A 16,482-nucleotide genomic window follows, 5' to 3' on the forward strand; every position below is an offset into this window, starting at 1 on the left:
CAGGTCAGGTGGTCTGGTATTCCCATCTCTTGAAGAATTTTCTACAGTTTGTGGTGATCCACACAGTCAAAGGCTTTGGCATAGTCAATAAAGCAGAAGTAGATGTTTTTCTGGAACTCTCTTGCTTTTTCTGTGATTCAGTGGATTTTGTCAATTTGATCTGTGGTTCCTCTGCATGTTCTAAATCCAGTTTGTACATCTGGAAGTTCTTGGTTCACATACTATTGAAGCCTAGCTTGGAGAATTTTGAGCATTTCTTTGCTAGCGAGTGAGATGAGTGCAATTGTACGGTACTTTGAGCATTCTTTGGCATTGCCTTTCTTTGGGATTGGAGTGAAAACTGACCTTTTCCAGTCCTGTGGCCACTGCTGAGTTTTCCAAATTTGCTGACATACTGAGTGCAGCACTTTAGCAGCAGCATCTTTTAGGATTGAAATAGCTCAGCTGGAATTCCTCTGAAACTATGCTACTGCCCAACTTCATGCATTACATTGTGGGATTTTGAAATTGCCTCGAGAGCATGGCTTCCGTTCTCTGAGCGTGCAGTGGTAAATGTACAGAATACACACACATTTACGTGCTAATTTGTTCATTTTCTGTCTCCGTCACAAAGAAGAATATAGGCTCCGGCAAGAGCCCCTGTGTGCTTTATTCTGGCGGTGTCCCCTTGCTGGCGCTTAGGAAGTGCTTGGCAATTCTGCGGAATGACTTAGGTAGGTCGCGTCTCTCCTTACATAGCTGTCTTTGCTGCCCTGAGCAGGACCCACCTGCCGGGGCCAAGGGTGGAGGCTGGTCCTCAGTGCCTGCCACCTCCTGCCCGCACGGCTGAGGACGCTCCTTTCCTGCTCGGGCGTCTGCGCCTCTCTGACCGCTGGCTCAAAGCCGCCCCCCACACATCTCCCGAGGGTGATGCTTTTGTCTGTTTTTCTTTCCCCTTCTTCCAGGTGTTCTTTCAGGGTAATTAGATTAATTGATCCGTAAGACGGGCTCTTCAAAATGCAGTGCCTCTTCTGGAAAAGAATGAAGCCTCTTTTCAGAAGATGCTGTTTTAAAAACACGTTTTAAGACGTAACCAAGAAGGGAGCAAATCAGGATGGGGCTTAGTTAAGCAGACGTGGAAGGGTGTTCGCGTCCTGTGTGACATCGGAGGTCAGGGATTGCGAGAGACACTGAGGGCAGAGGGGCCAGATGTGGTGACCACAGGGTCCTGCTCACCACTGGCTGCCCTGCCTGCCTGTCCGCCAGGTGCCCTGCTAGACGCCAGGACAAGACAAAGTCCATGCTCTCCTGGGGTGTTCATCCTACACGGAAATGTGCCGAAAATCACAAACACAAACCACATATGGAAGTTAAAATGTCTCGTAGACACATCAGGAAAGTGTTATTAAAAGAAGTAAATGAAATTAATTTCAGTACTACCCTGTGGGTAACTCAGTATCTTGAGTTAATCCAAAACATACTGTTTCAACATGTAATCAACATAAAATTACTAGTGAGATCCTCTACCTTCTCTTTTGACGCTCAGTCTTCACAATCCAGCGTGCATTTGACCTTTGCTGTTGTTCAGCCGCTCAGTTGTGTGCACCTCTTTGTGACCCCAGAGACTGCAGCACGCCAGGCTTCCCGGAGTTTGCTCAGACTCATGTCCATCAAGTCGGTGATGCCGTCCAACCATCTCTTCGTCTGTCGTCCCCTTCTCCTCTTGTTTTCAGTCTTTCCCAGCATCGGGGTCTTGGCCAATGAGTCAGTGCTTTGCATGTAGTGGCCAAAGTATTGGAGCTTCAGCATCAGTCCTTCCAATAACCACTGAGGGTTGACACTTTTCAGGCTGACTGTGCCCCAAGCGTGGCTCATGGCTGCCATGCTGGACAATAAACCAGTGAAGAAACAGATTTAACACACACTGAGTCCGTTATAAATAATGTAACTTCAGTATCGAGTGTCGTGAGCCATTAGGAAGGGCTCGGAATATCGAGGGAATTGTGAAGGGACCTGAAAGGACTCAGGCGAGAAGGGAAGGGGCTGCTTGGTGGGGGGGCCATCTGGCGCTGACCCCCAGGCAGAACCGGAGGGGGCGAGGGCCAGTCCTCCTGAGGCTGTACATGGGGTCTCTGGTGAAGCAACAGCCCTGAGGTGGGCACGCAGGGCGTGTTCAAGGTGGGGGGTGGATGGTGGCAGCGGACGGGTGAGACTCGGGGGTGGACTATGAGCCCTCGTGGGTGGGCTGGACACCGTGGGCCTCATAGGCCAGGCGAGGGACTGGTTTCTGCAGAGCCCTCGGGGGTGGGGCTGGACACCTCGGGCCTCACAGGCCTGGCGAGGGGCTGGTTTCTGCAGGAGGCGGATCCATGCCCCCGTTTCCTAGGTGCCCAGCCCTCTGCCGTGTCAGAGGATGCTGTCTGGGACTCGACCCTTAAATGCAGCCGTTAGCGTGTCTTGCTGTCAGCGTCCCTGGTATGTGTGTGGCGACTGCTGAGAACCCTGTGCCTGGGCGCGGGACACCGTCTCTGGGCTCCGAGGGGGTCTGGTGCCAACGCCCCTGTGAGAAGGCATTTTGCCCCTGCAGGTGCCGTAGGTCACCAGCACACCCTTTGAATGTATGTATTCCACGCGTGTCATGGCCATGCTTCTGAAGGGTTATGGGTGCACGACAGCCTTTCTCTAGGACCAGATGTTTGGAGGGGGTTTCCTTCCCTTGGGGGTGGAGGGAGCCAGCCCTTCTCTGTCCTGGGGGTCAGGTTGAGCCCCATGCTCTGGACGCGCAGCAGTGTCAGGGGTCCTGGGGGCTGGACCCTGCGTCCCCACGAGGCTGATCGTTCGCTTTCCCTGCGGCCTCCCATCACTTCAGTTGTGTCCAACTCCTTGCAACCCCAGGGACTGTAGCCCGCCAGGCTCCTCTGTCCATGGGATTCTCCAGGCAAGAATACTGGAGTGGGTTGCCATGCCCTCCTCCAGGGGATCTTCCCGACCTGGGGATCGAACCTGCGTCTCTTACGTCTCCCGCATCGGCAGGCGAGTTCTTTACCACTAGTGCCTCGTGGGAAGCCCCCTCCAGAACCCCCTGCCCCTGGTATTTATAGATACCCTCCCCTTATCCAGCCCCTCCTCGCCAGGCCCAGAGGCTCCCTCTCTGGGGTTGGAGGCCAGTTGTGACCCTTGGGAAGTCAGCCAAGTCAAGCTTGTCGCTCTCGGAGAGTGATTTAAGATCTCACTGGGCTGTGAGCTCCCCTGTTCCTATTACAACAGGAGTGGGACTGCTGGCTTTGTGAAAACGGCTCCTTTGGACCCCGTTAGAGAAGTTCTAAATGTTACTATTCCCATAATAGCCTGGCCTGACCAGGGGCCCCCTTCCTACCCAGACCGCAAGCTCCCAGGTCTGACGTGGCCGTGTTTCTCCAGCTCAGCACCCCGTGGGGGCTGTGGCGATGATGGTTAATTTCTGAACCAGCTCAGGAGCGTTTTCACTTAAGAGAGAAAGCCACGTGTTATCTCTGACAGTTTTGACCTTGGTCCTCATGGTCTGCTTCAGGCGCAGGGGTGTCTGGGAACTGTTTGGCGGGTGCCGTGGGCTGGAGCGCAGGCAACCGCCACAGAAATGTGTCTGTAAGACCCCCCGAGCCTCACAGCTGCACGGTGGGCGAGCCCGGTGGTCCAAAGGGCACAGCACACATAAGTGTCCTCACGGGGACCCTCTGCCTTCAGTTCCCTTGCTGAGGAGTTGAAATCGCAGCCTCTGAGAGCCGAGAGGGACCTCAGGATCCTGGTTTTCTGGTGGCTCTTTTTTTTAACGCCGGGATCCCTGAGCCATTTTGAATTTGTTCTCAGGTAAGGTATGAGCTGTAGACCTAAGATTGTTTTTTCCCAGATAACTAGTCTCTTGTTTGTTATCAAGTCCATCTTGCTCCAGTGACTTGAGATGCCACCTTTATCAAATGCCAAATTCCTCTCTCTGCCCGGGGCTATTTTTGGACTTTCCGTGGGTTCTGCCAACGTTTCCATGCCAGTACCATGCTGGTTGAAAAGGTGGTTTCCGTGTCTGGCCAGGCCTTCTTGCCTCTCAGATATTAAATTTGGTTCTTGCATTTTTAAGCTTAAGAGCTTTGAAGTGAAGTGAAGTGAATTTGCTCAGCTGTGTCCGACTCTTTGCGACCACATGGACTGTAGCCTACCATGCTCCTCCGTCCATGGGAATTTCCAGGCGAGAATACTGGAGTGGGGTGCCACTTCCTTCTCCACGGGAGCTTCCCAAGAGCTTTAGTATTAGCATATTATTGACTGGGGGATTTTTGCAGAAAGTAATGCCTGTGACTGTTGATTTGTTATATAAGTGAATATTGAAACACTCCGGTCCATAACATTCAGGTAACAGGAGACACATTAACACGTCTCTGGTTGATACATTGTTAATAATCTAACTTCAGAAGGAAGCTTGTTGCTATTTTTACTGGGATGGTTTAAACTTCATAAATTGATTTAAGGAAAACTCGAAGCTGTATGATGGTGTCGTTCTAAGAAGCAAGAATATCTGCATTTGTTCGCATATATTTACTGTATCTTCCAAAGGTGTTTGATGTAGGTTCTGCATACTTATTATTAAGTTTCTTCTTTGTTTTTATCATATAAGGGATTTCCGCTTCCTGATGTCCTCTGAGGTGTATTTTTAAGGCTGTTTATTCCTGTGTGCTGATTTTGCCTTTTGTTCCTTTGCTTTATTGCAAACTAGTGGTTGTAGTAAAATTCTAGTCCACATTAGTGAAGTGAAGTTGCTCAGTCGTGTCCGACTCTTTGTGACCCCGTGGACTGTAGCCCACCAGGCTCCTCCATCCATGGGATTCTCTAGGCAAGAATACTGGAGTGGGTTGCCATTTCCTTCTCCAGGGGATCTTCCTGATCCAGGGATCGAACCCGGGTCTCCCGCCTTGCAGGCAGACGCTTTAACCTCTGAGCCAGCAGGGAAGCCCTTGTCCATACTGTTGACTCAGAATTGCCTAACAAAGCAGACACTCTCTCACCAAGCCTTCTTTGGCTAAGCAATGGCAGTGTGTGCTAATTTTCAAGCTTGTCACAGTCAGAAAACCCACAAAACCCACTGGTTTCCATCTGTGACGTTCCTCAGAGCCACCTAAGGGATGTCTTCAAGTAGAGGGGCTGGCACTCCCTCCCCGCCCAAGGTTGTGGAGGAGGTCAGAGACGGGGCATGCTGGGGGCCCTCCGCCCCTCACCCAGAGTGTGAGCAGCTCAGATGGATGAGTCAGCGTGGGGCCGGCTCAGCAGTGGGGTCAACCCCCGCGAGGGACGGCATTTCCCCAGGAAGCCGAGGACAGCGCCCCCTCTCCGCCCGGGAGCGGGGCGTCCGCCTGCAGCCCGCAGACGGGAATGGCCTGGTGGCCGGGGCTCCTGCGGGTTGGAGGCGCGGAGGCCATGGAGTGGGCCCCACAGGGGCGAGGACGGTGCCTGCAGCCGCCCCGTTGGTCCTCATTTGCATGTTTGCTTCTGACCTTCCCAACCGGGGCTGGGGCTCCCCCGGGACTCCACTCGCTTCATGCTGCTTGGCATGCGTGCTTCTTTCCTCTTTCAGTTACGTCTCTTCTTTATCTGATGGCTCCTCTTTATTTCAGTTGTTTCTCTCGCTTACCATTTTCTGCATCTCCACATCCCCGTTCTCCTTCCGAGCACATGCGCCTTTTCTCTCCTGGATGCGGCTCGTGACTGTACCGTATTCAGGCTGCCTGTGTTTTCAAGTCCACAGGGATGGAAGTGCGTGACAGGTTTGTTCTGTCTTCTGCTTTGGTCATGAAGCGCTCAGCAGGCGCACCTGTGCCTTTGGGGGTGTCTGGCCATTGCTTTGCGATCGGATGACTTCTCAGGGTGCGTCCACACTGCCCCAGCAACAGCCACTCATGACGGCTGCCCCCAAAGGACCATGCTGTGCCCCCTGCAGCTGTGTGAGAACGGGACCAGGAGGTGCTGGCCAGGCCTGCAAGGCCGTCCACTCCCCCAGCGGGGACAGCTCTCCCTGACCACAGCCTTCCCGCGTCACCCCCGCAGGCTAACACGGGCATGTACAGAGCAGCGTGCCAACACTGTTCGATTGTGTGTTTCTCTGATCGCTGAGTATCTCTTCAATACACTTTCTAGTCCTTTGGCATTCTGCTTCTGTGATAAATTCCCCATCTATCTTCTCTGCCCATTTTTTCCCTTTGGGGTCAGTTGACTTTTTCTTGCTGATTTTCAGGAATTCCTTGTACCCTTGATAAATGAACCCCTGATCTGTCTTTGGTAAACAGCTCCACCTTTTCCTTGTCCTTCCCTGTTTATCCTTGGCATCCTTTGTTGAAAGGAAATCCTGGATTTTGACGTAATCAAATTCCTGTTTTGTTTTGTTTTTTCCTTTTTTCGTCTATGGTCTGGTGTGTGTGTGTGTGTGTGTGTGTGTACTTTTATTTGTTTATCTGCCTGAGCCGGGTCTTCGTTTCTGCTCTGGCTTCTCTCTGGCTGTGAGTCGCTGGGGGCTTCTCTTGGTTGGGGGGGGGCTTCTCATCGCGGGGCCTTCCCTGCCCGTGCAGAGCGGCTCTAGGCCTGTGGGCTTCAGTGGTTACGGCTCCCAGGCTCCAGAGCGCTGGCTGGATAGTGATGGCGCTTGGGCTCCATGTTGACTCACGGCATGTTGGGTCTTCCCAGACCAGGGACCAGAACCGTGCCTCCTGCGTTGGCAGGCGGAGTCTTTGTCGGCGAGCCAAAGCGAAACCCCTTGATTTGTGGCTTTTTAAAATTTAATATGTCTTCTCTCCACCTGGGTAACAAAGACGTTCTGCAGCATCTTTTAAAGTCTGTCTTTTACCTTTGGGTCTATAAAATTGTGAGGTATTAGGTAGAAATTCATCTTTATTTTCCCAACAGTTCAGTTCAGTTCAGTCGTTCAACTGTGTCCAACCCTTTGCGACCCCATGGACTGCAGCACGCCAGGCCTCCCTGTCTATCACCAACTCCCGGAGTTTACCCAAACCTATGCCCATTGAGTTGGTGATGCCATCCAACCATCTCATCCTCTGTCGTCCCCTTCTCCTCCTGCCTTCAATCTTTCCCAGCATCAGGGTCTTTTCAAATGAGTCAGCTCTTCGCATCAGGTGGCCAAAGTATTGAACTTTCAGCTTCAAGATCAGTCCTTCCAATGAACACCCAGGACTTTACTAAACCCTCTGCCACCTCTCTGGCTCAGATGGTAAAGAATCTGCCTGCAATGTGGGAGACCCAGTTTCGATCCCTGGGTTGAAGAGATCCCCTGGAGAAGAGAATGGCAACCCACTCCAGTATGCTGGCCTGGAGAATCCCACGGACAGAGGAGCCTGGAGGGCAACAGTCCATGGGGGCACAAACAGTCGGACAGACCTGAGCAACTAACATTTCACTTTTCAATGCCATCTCTAGTTCTTACTCTTTTGTGGGGAGAAATTGGTGATTTGATGACATCCATTTCTGCGTTAAAAATGTTACAATTAATTGTCCTCATGTCCCTTAATTTAAGTCTCTCATTCTGCTCTTTTGGTGGCTCTTAATGAATCCTTTGTATTAACAGTTTCAAGCCCTTTTAAATGTTGAGAGTTAACCGCTGGATCCTGGTAGCCTCGAGTTGTCAGATTTACACAACTAGAAACACATGTGCCCAGCTCCATCTGAGCTTCAGACAGGCAGTGAATAAAACTGCACCATAACCATGTCCCAAATATTACACGGGACACAGTCACACTGAAAATTAATTCATTGTTCACTGGAAATGTTAAACTATTCATTTGACTGAGCCATGCGGCTTGCAGGATCTTAGTTCCCCAATCAGGGCGGAACCTGTGCCCCAGGCAGTGGGAGCGTGGGGTCCTAACCCCTGGACCGCCAGGGAAATCCCCATCAGAATTCTTTTTATAATTTTATTATTCATTTTCATTTTTGGCTGTACTGGGCCTGCGTTGCTGCGTGCGGGCTTTCTCCAACTGGGACCGGTGGGGGCTACCCTCAGCTGTGGTGCGTGGCCTTCTCGCAGCGGAGGCTTCTCTCGCCCTGGAGAACAGGCTCTAGGCAGCCAGGCTCGGTAGTGGTGTTGCAGGAAGGGGGACCCTTTCCAGGCCCCGAAACTGGGCTCTTGTCTTAGACTCTGAAATGGATTGTCCGAGGAGACACACGTGCTGACAAAGAAAGAGATTTTATTGGGAAAGGGCGCCCAGGTGGAGGGCAGCAGGGTAAGGGAACCCAGGAGGACCGCTCTGCCGCGTGGCTCGCAGTCTCGGGTTTTATGGTGATGGGTCTAGTTTCCGGGTTCTCTTCAGCCAATCCTTCTGACTCAGAATCCTTCCTGGTGGTGCACGTCTTGTTCAGCCAAGATGGATGCCAGCGAGGATCCTGGGGTGTCTCCTTTTGACCTTTCCTGACCTCTTCCGGTTGGTGGTGGCTTATTAGTTCCGTGTTCCTCACCAGGACGTCCTGTTGTAAAATGACTCATGCAAATGTTGAGTGTGGTGCCCAGGGCGGGCGGTTTCAGTCGGCGTGCTTCCCCTAACGCTTGCGCCTCCCCGGCTCGAGAACACAGGCTCAGTAACGGTGCACGTGGGTTTAGTTGCCCCGTGGGCATCTGAGATCTTCCTGGACCAGGGATCAAACCCCTGCCTCCTGCATTGGCAGGCGGGTTCTTTACCACTGAGCCACCAGGGAAGCCCACCCCCTCCTCATCTGCGTCTCAGCAGGCAGCCCTCCGCTACATCTAGCCCTCAGGCACTTGTCTGGACGAAACCTTGCCCCATCCAGCACCCTCCTGCACGGTCCCTGCAGGTAGCAAGAACGCTGGTCACACACTGCCGCGACTGCTGTGGGTGCTTTCCTAACCCAGTCCTTCCAGATAACCTGCTCTTAGGTGAATGTCTCAGGGCTTCCCCTAAGGGTTTTACTGGACTGGTGTTTCTCAAGGGTCCACATGCTTGGGAATCACCTGCGAACCTTCTAAGACTGTTGTTCTGTGGGTCTGGGGCGGGGCCTGGAATTCTGCGTTTCTAACAGGCTCCCAGGAGAGGATGCGGCTGCTCCTTGGCCCATGTTCTGGTGGCAGGGAACTAGGGGTTCCGGGCATGTCCCCTGGGGCCTGGGTGGCACCGTCAGGCCTTTGTGAACAGAGCAAAGCCCACCTTGACCCAGCCACGCCCCTTCAATTCATGTGAGAGCTAGAGGGGGAGATGAGTTAAAGGAAAGATAAACAGCAGATCATATACTAGTAATAGGAACTCACCTGGGGTCTTCATGCATCTTCCTCCAACTGTTGAAGACACACTTCCATAGGAACCATTAAAGTTGGCCTTCCTTATCCTCAGGGTTTTGTGTCTGCAGATTCAACCAGCCACAGATTGGACACATATATGTTTTTAGTTCCAGGAAGTTCCAAAAGCAAAACTTGAATTTGCTGCACACTGGCAACTATTTACATAACATTTACATTGTATTTACATTCATTTGCATGACATTTATATTATATGTACAGTTATTTGCATAGCATTTACACCTATTTACATAGCACTTGCGTTCTATTTGGTGTTATAAGTAACCTAGAGATGATTGAACGTCCATGGGAAAACGCATGCTTTGCAACTGCTATGCCTTTTTACGTGAGACTTGAACACCCGTGCATTTTGGTATCCACAGGGCTCCGGAGCCAGTCTTAGCTGACGGAGGGGGGGGGGGGGAACTGTCCCTTCTCCGTTGTGCCCCACCCCAAGGTGTGCGCTGCCCTGGCTGTGATCGTGGGTGTCCTCGTCTGTCTGGCTGTCTGTCCGCTTCTCTCTGGCTCTTAATCATGTGAGGAGAGGGTGGCGGTGTTTAGTGCCATACCCCAGCCCTGGGCACAGTGCCCACTCACAAATGCAAGTGGAATGAAAGAAAGCAGTGAATACCAACTTCTGATCATCAAGACTGTCCTTAAAACAGCGTTGGTTTCACTTCAAAGGGCCCCTACACAGGACTGCTTAGCGGTGGCCGTGGATGGACTTTCCTGGGAGAGGATCGCGTCCTGGAACTTTTCTGCCCCGGGTTCTCACTTTGTCTGCCTCCAGGTTTGCCAGCCAGAGCGTACTGCCTGCCTTGCCCCACTCTTGGGGACTAAAGACAGAACTCTTGCCCTGATGTAACTCCTTGTTCCCAGTCTCCAGCTGCCAGCCTGCTCCTTGCTGGGCTGAAGAGGTAGCTCAGATGAACCGCTCTCAGCCCTCCTCCCCTCCTCCCCAGGCTCCTCCTCTAGAGCACACTCCCTCCTCCCATCTGCACGGGGTCAACCATCTTCTGCCTGTCCAGAGTAGCACCAAGTGTTTCAGTCAACAGATTAGGTCGTCAGCAGGTTAAGACTGGTCTCAGGCTGAGTTGCCTCTGTCAAGCGTCTTTGATTGCAAACAATGGGAATCAAAGCTGGCTGACTTGAGCCAAAGGGGCGTGGCTTGGAGGCCTGTTGGGTCGCTCCTGGGGGGCTCCAGAGCCTGGAAGGCAGGGCTTGAAACAGCAGATCAGGGCCCAGGATGCTCACCGGGATTCCTGCAGCAGGGGCGCGCTCTGCCTGCGGCCCTGCCACACACACACACACTGCATGCCCAGAGTGTATGGGTGTGAGTGAGCTCTGCAAGGGCCTTCCCTCTGTCACTCTGTGAGAGGGTCAGGGAGTGTCCGGCCGCCTTCCTTGGGCCCTGGGCCAGCCCCTGGCTGGAGGGAGCCACAGGCTCTGATTGACAGTTGCCCGAAGAATTCACCCAGTGCTGGAGAATTCCATAAAAGGAAATACAGTTGTTGCTTAGGAAGGGGAAAGTATTGCCTGGTGGTCAAACATTAAATCAGAGAAAACACACGTCCACAGAGACCTCTTGTGGATTTGAAGCAGGCGAGGGGGAAGTCCGACACGAACCTGCGGCAACCTGCGTGTGAGGGACCCCGGACACCGTCGGTCCTGGTTCCCAATTGCTTTCTTGCCCGGAGCACTGAGAGGCCCCTGGGGTGAAATCAGATGATCCTGGTTCCCAATTGCTTTCTTGCCCGTAACACTGAGAGGCCCCTGGGGTGAAATCAGATGACGTCAGCAATTTCCAAGGCGCAAAAGGAGGGGCCTGGACCCTTGTCCAGATTCATACTTTACGGCCACTTGCTGTGCAGCCTTGGACGAGTTATCTCACCTCTCTGGTCTCAGTATTTCAGGTACAAAATGGAGGCTTTTGCTTGATATACAGGGAAATATTCTCAAGGCAAGGATGCTGAAGTGGTTTGCCATCCCTTCTCCAGTGGACCGCATTTTGTCAGAACTCTCCACCATGACCCGTCCGTCTTGGGTGCCCTGTACCGTGTGGCTCAGTTCCATTAAGTTACACAAAGCTGGGACCCCTGTGATCAGTTTGGTTAGCTTTCTGTGAGTGTGGTTTTCATTCTGTCTGCTCTCTGATGGATGAAGATAAGAGGCCTGTGCAGGCTTCCCAATGGGAGGGACTGGCTGTGGGGAAAACTGGGTCTTGCTCTGGTGGGCAGGGCCTTGCTCTGAGTTCTGAGTTCAGTCGCTCAGTTGTATCTGACTCTTTGCGACTCCATGAATTGCAGCACACCAGGCCTCCCTGTCCATCACCAACTCCCGGAGTTCACCCAAACTCATGTCCATTGAGTCAGTGATGCCATCCAACCATCTCATCCTCTGTCATCCCCTTCTCCTCCTGCCCCCAATCCCTCCCAGCATCAGGGTCTTTTCCAATGAGTCAACTCTTCACATGAGGTGGCCAAAGTATTGGAGTTTCGGCCTCAGCATCAGTCCTTCCAATGAACACCCAGGACTGATCTCCTTTAGGATGGACTGGCTGGATCTCCTTGCAGCCTAAGGGACTCTCTAGAGTCTTCTCCAACACCACAGTTCAAAAACATCAATTCTTCGGTGTTCAGCTTTCTTTATAGTCCAACTCTCACATCCATACATGATGACTGGAAAAATCATAGCCTTGATTAGACGGACCTTTTTTGGCAAAGTAATGTCTCTGCTTTTTAATATGCTGTTTAGGTTGGTCATAACTTTCCTTTCAAGGAGTAAGCGTCTTTTAATTTCATGGCTGCAGTCACCATCTGCAGTGATTTTGGAGCCCCAAAAAGTAAAGTCAGCCACTGTTTCCACTGTTTCCCCATCTATTTCCCATGAAGTGATGGGCCCAGATGCCATGATCTTCGTTTTCTGAATGTTGAGCTTTAAGCCAACTTTTTCACTCTCCTCATTCACTTTCATCAAGAGGCTTTTTAGTTCCTCTTCACTTTCTGCCATAAGGGTGGTGTTATCTGCATATCTGAGGTTATTGATATCTCTCCCAGCAATCTTGATTCCAGCTGGTGCTTCTTCCAGCCCAGAGTTTCTCATGATGTACTCTGCATATAAGTTAAATAAGCAGGGGGACAATATACAGCCTTGACGTACTCCTTTTCCTATTTGGAACCAGTCTGTTGTTCCATGTCCAGTTCTAACTGTTGCTTCCTGACCTGCATATAGGTTTCTCAAGAGGCAGGTCAGGTGGTCTGGTATTTCCATCTCTTTCAGAATTTTCCACAGTTTATTGTGATCCACACAGTCAAAGGCTTTGGCATAGTCAATAAAGCAGAAATAGATGCTTTTCTGGAACTCTCTTGCTTTTTCCATGATCCAGTGGATGTTGGCAATTTGATCTCTGGTTCCTCTGCCTTTTCTAAAACCATCTTGAATATCTGGAAGTTCATGGTTCATGTATTGCTGAAGCCTGACTTGGAGAATTTTGAGCATGACTTTACTAGCGTGTGAGATGAGTGCAATTGTGCAGTAGTTTGAGCATTCTTTGGCATTGCCTTTCTTTGGGATTGGAATGAAAACTGACCTTTTCCAGTCCTGTGGCCACTGCTGAGTTTTCCAAATTTGCTGGCATATTGAGACCAGCACTTATACAGCGTCATCTTCCAGGATTTGAAATAGCTCAACTGGAATTCCATCACCTCCACTAGCTTTGTTCATAGTGATGCTTTCTAAGGCCCACTTGACTTCACATTCCAGGATGTCTGGCTCTAGGTGAGTGATCACACCATCGTGATTATCTGGGTCATGAACATCTTTTTTGTATAGTTCTTCTGTGTATTCTTGCCACCTCTTCTTAATATCTTCTGCTTCTGTTAGGTCTATACCATTTCTGTCCTTTATCGAGCCCATCTTTGTATGAAATGTTCCCTTGGTATCTCTAATTTTCTTGAAGAGATCTCTAGTCTTTCCCATTCTGTTGTTTTCCTCTATTTCTTTGCATTGATCGCTCAGGAAGGCTTTCTTAGGTCTCCTTGCTATTCTTTGGAACTCTGCATTCAGATGCTTATATCTTTCCTTTTCTCCTTTGCTTTTTGCTTCTCTTCTTTTCACAGCTATTTGTAAGGCCTCCCCAGACGGCCATTTTGCTTTTCTGCCTTTCTTTTCCATGGGGATGGTCTTGATCCCTGACTCCTGTACAATGTCACAAACCTCCATCCATAGTTTATCAGGCACTCTATCTATCAGATCTAGTCCCTTAAATCTATTTCCCACTTCCACTGTATAATCATAAGGGCCTGCTCAGTGAATCCTTAATCCAGTTTTCTGCTGACGGGTGGGGCTGCGCTCCCTCCCTGTAGTTTGGCCTGAGGCTGAACTCTGGAAGGGTAACGGTGACCTTCTCCAAAAGGACTTATGCCAGCAGCCATGCCTCCTAGAACTGCTGCTGCCAGCACCCTGACCCCGCAGCAGGCCACTTTGCCAACAAAGGTCTGTCTAATCAAAGCTATGGTTCTTCCAGTGGTCATGTATGGATGTGAAAGTTGGACCATAAAGAAGGCTTAGCGCCAAAGAATAGATGCTTTTCAACTGTGGTGTTGGAGAAGACTCTTGAGAGTCCCTCGGACAGCAAGGAAACAAAGCCAGTCAATCCTAAAGGAAATCAACCATGCATATCCATTGGAAAGACTGATGCTGAAGCTGAAGCTGAAGCTCCAATACTTTGGCCACCTGATGCGAAGAGCTGACTCATTAGAAAAGACCCTGATGCTGGGGAAGATTGAAGGCAGGAGGAGAAGGGGATGACAGAGGATGAGATGGTTGGATGGCGTCACTGACTCAATGACATGAATTTGAGAAGACTCCGGGAGATAGTGAAGGACAGGGAAGCCTGGTGTGCTGCAGTCCATGGGGTCGCAAAGAGTCAGACACGACTGAGCGACTGAACAACAGCAATAGGGAAATGTACATTTAACAATGGGTATGGTAACACGATTTCATAAGACACAGGTTCTCAGCCATGTGGTATTTACAAAGGCAATTTGGGGGATTTCCCTGGTGATCCCGTGGCTAAGAAACAATGTCCTCGTTCAAGGGGCCCTGGTTCAGTCCCTGACTGGGGGCCTAGATCTCACATTCCACAGCTAGGAGCTTACGTGCCACAACTAAAAATCCTGCAGCCAAGACCCGGAGCAGCTAAATAAACATGAAAACAACAACAACTACAGAAACACAGAGGGATTTGGAGAGGAGAGTTGATGCTATTTTATGAGCGAAGGTCACTGTGTACAGTCCATAGGATTCTCCAGACCAGAATACTGGAGTGGGCAGCCTTTCCCTTCTCCAGGGGCTCTTCCCAACCCGGGACTGAACCCAGGTCTCCTGCACTGCAGGCGGGTTCTTTACCAGCTGGCCCCCAATTGTTTTATGAATAATAGTGATACTATGTCTCGCAGATAAAGCAGCCGCCGTTTGCCTAGCACTGATGGGTGAGCACTCGCACACGTCAGTTCATGTAGCCTCACGGTCCTTCTAGGAAGCACAGATTTAGTACCTCCCTGGTACTGGTGAGGAAGCTGAAGCACAGAGAGGTCAAGCAACGTGCTCAAGAACACAGAGCCTGCAGTCCAGGAGCTGACTCAGACCCCAGGGTCTGTGCCCTTCACAAGCCTCTCCGATCAAAACCAGCCAGTTAAAAACTGACCAGGAAAAACAATGGTATGGCTTAGAAGAGCTGTGTGCCATGACCCCTCTCCGCCCCCCACGCCCCGCAGACCGCCTGGAACTGTCATACACACGCAGCACTTTCTGCAGTTACTCAGCTGTTACTGGGCTTTCCAGCCTGAGCACAGCTGAGACTTCATCTGCCTTCAAAATCCAAGTTCAGCTCTAGGGCGGTGGCATCTATTTCAAGAGAAGTTGAAAAAAAGATTTTTTTTTTTAAATAAAGATACACTTGTGTGACCCACCGCGGTTCCTGGCGGGCAGAGCCGTTTCACTTGTGCTGAGAGTGGCCCCGGCGGAGTGCTTGCAGCGTGCACATCTTTAACTGCTCCATTAACCAGGTTAGTCTGCGGGAGTGTTCTCCTTCACCGCTGAGTGCAAATCTCATTACAGCGACTGGGCCCAGTTACTAATTGCTGACATTCTGGACCTGCCAGATGCACTTGAAGTGGGTGGCATGTGGGTGGGACCCTGTATGCTCATCTTAGTGGATTGGATCGTACCTAATGGCCTCTCCCAGTAGGCCTGCCCTGGTTCCTGAATACATAGCAAAACGAGCCGTCCACAGAGTGACTTTCTGAGGATGACCTTGGAGACCATCTGGGCCCACCGTTACCCGGACCCGCAGGCTGGTGTGGAGGGGACCGGAGCCAGGACGTGCTGTCTGCAGGCTGGGGGCAGGGCCCCCCGTCCCCGACCCGGGATCCTCCGTGGGTGTCCCTGATTGAGCTACGGCCACGCACTGACTCTGCAGCTTCGCTGTGTCTATGGACCACGTGCTCTGCATTGAATGTCTTTCTTGACGATCACCTGTGTTTTAAACTTCATTTATTTTCAAGGCTTCTCTAAATAGAAAATGAACTGTGTGCTGTGCTTAGTCGCTCTGTCGTGTCCAGCTCTTTGGGACCCCATGGACGGTAGCCCACCAGGCTCCTCTGTCCATGGGATTCTCCAGGCAAGAACACTGGGGTAGGCTGCCATGCCTTGCTCCAGGGATCTCCCCGACCCAGGGATCAAGCCCAGGTCTTCCACACTGCAGGTACCATCTGAGCCACCAGGGAATGAACACTTGCCACAGAGTTGAGGAGCCCTGCAAATAAGGTGGATGAAGACATAGCCAAGGGGTAACTCCCAGATGTTGGTTGCCTTTATCAGAAAGGAAAATGAGTGACAATGGAGAGAGATCCAAACGCGTGGAGGCCTGACGGGTTTTTCTCAGAAAGATGAAGACCTGAAGGGGCTTTCCCGCAGTGCGGCTGAGCGGTGTGCGGTCTGTCTGTGAACGCCCACATCCATCCTCCCCAGGACCCTCTGGCTGCGCCAGGCTGCGGGAGAGGAGAGGACAAGGGACATGGACAGACGAGGCCCAGGGTCTGCTTCTGCCTCCCGCGCGCGGACGTGGGAAATGGGCCGGTTTCCTCGGCTGTGACGTCGCACCTGTTTGTTCACCTCCCTGTCTT

The 16,482-nt window shown here is 51.4% G+C and overlaps 1 long non-coding RNA gene across 1 annotated transcript; it reads right to left on the minus strand.

The window, feature by feature from the left end:
* Positions 1-7,672: 7,672 nt before the first annotated feature.
* Positions 7,673-15,552, minus strand: LOC129635098 (uncharacterized). The gene is made up of 3 exons (XR_008706101.1): positions 15,268-15,552; positions 9,269-9,360; positions 7,673-8,472 (listed from the first exon to the last, which is right to left on the minus strand). It is a non-coding gene; the product is annotated as an uncharacterized LOC129635098 (long non-coding RNA).
* Positions 15,553-16,482: the final 930 nt, after the last annotated feature.

Source organism: Bubalus kerabau, chromosome 20 (genome assembly GCF_029407905.1).
Source record: "Bubalus kerabau isolate K-KA32 ecotype Philippines breed swamp buffalo chromosome 20, PCC_UOA_SB_1v2, whole genome shotgun sequence".
Classification (NCBI taxonomy): domain Eukaryota; kingdom Metazoa; phylum Chordata; class Mammalia; order Artiodactyla; family Bovidae; genus Bubalus; species Bubalus kerabau.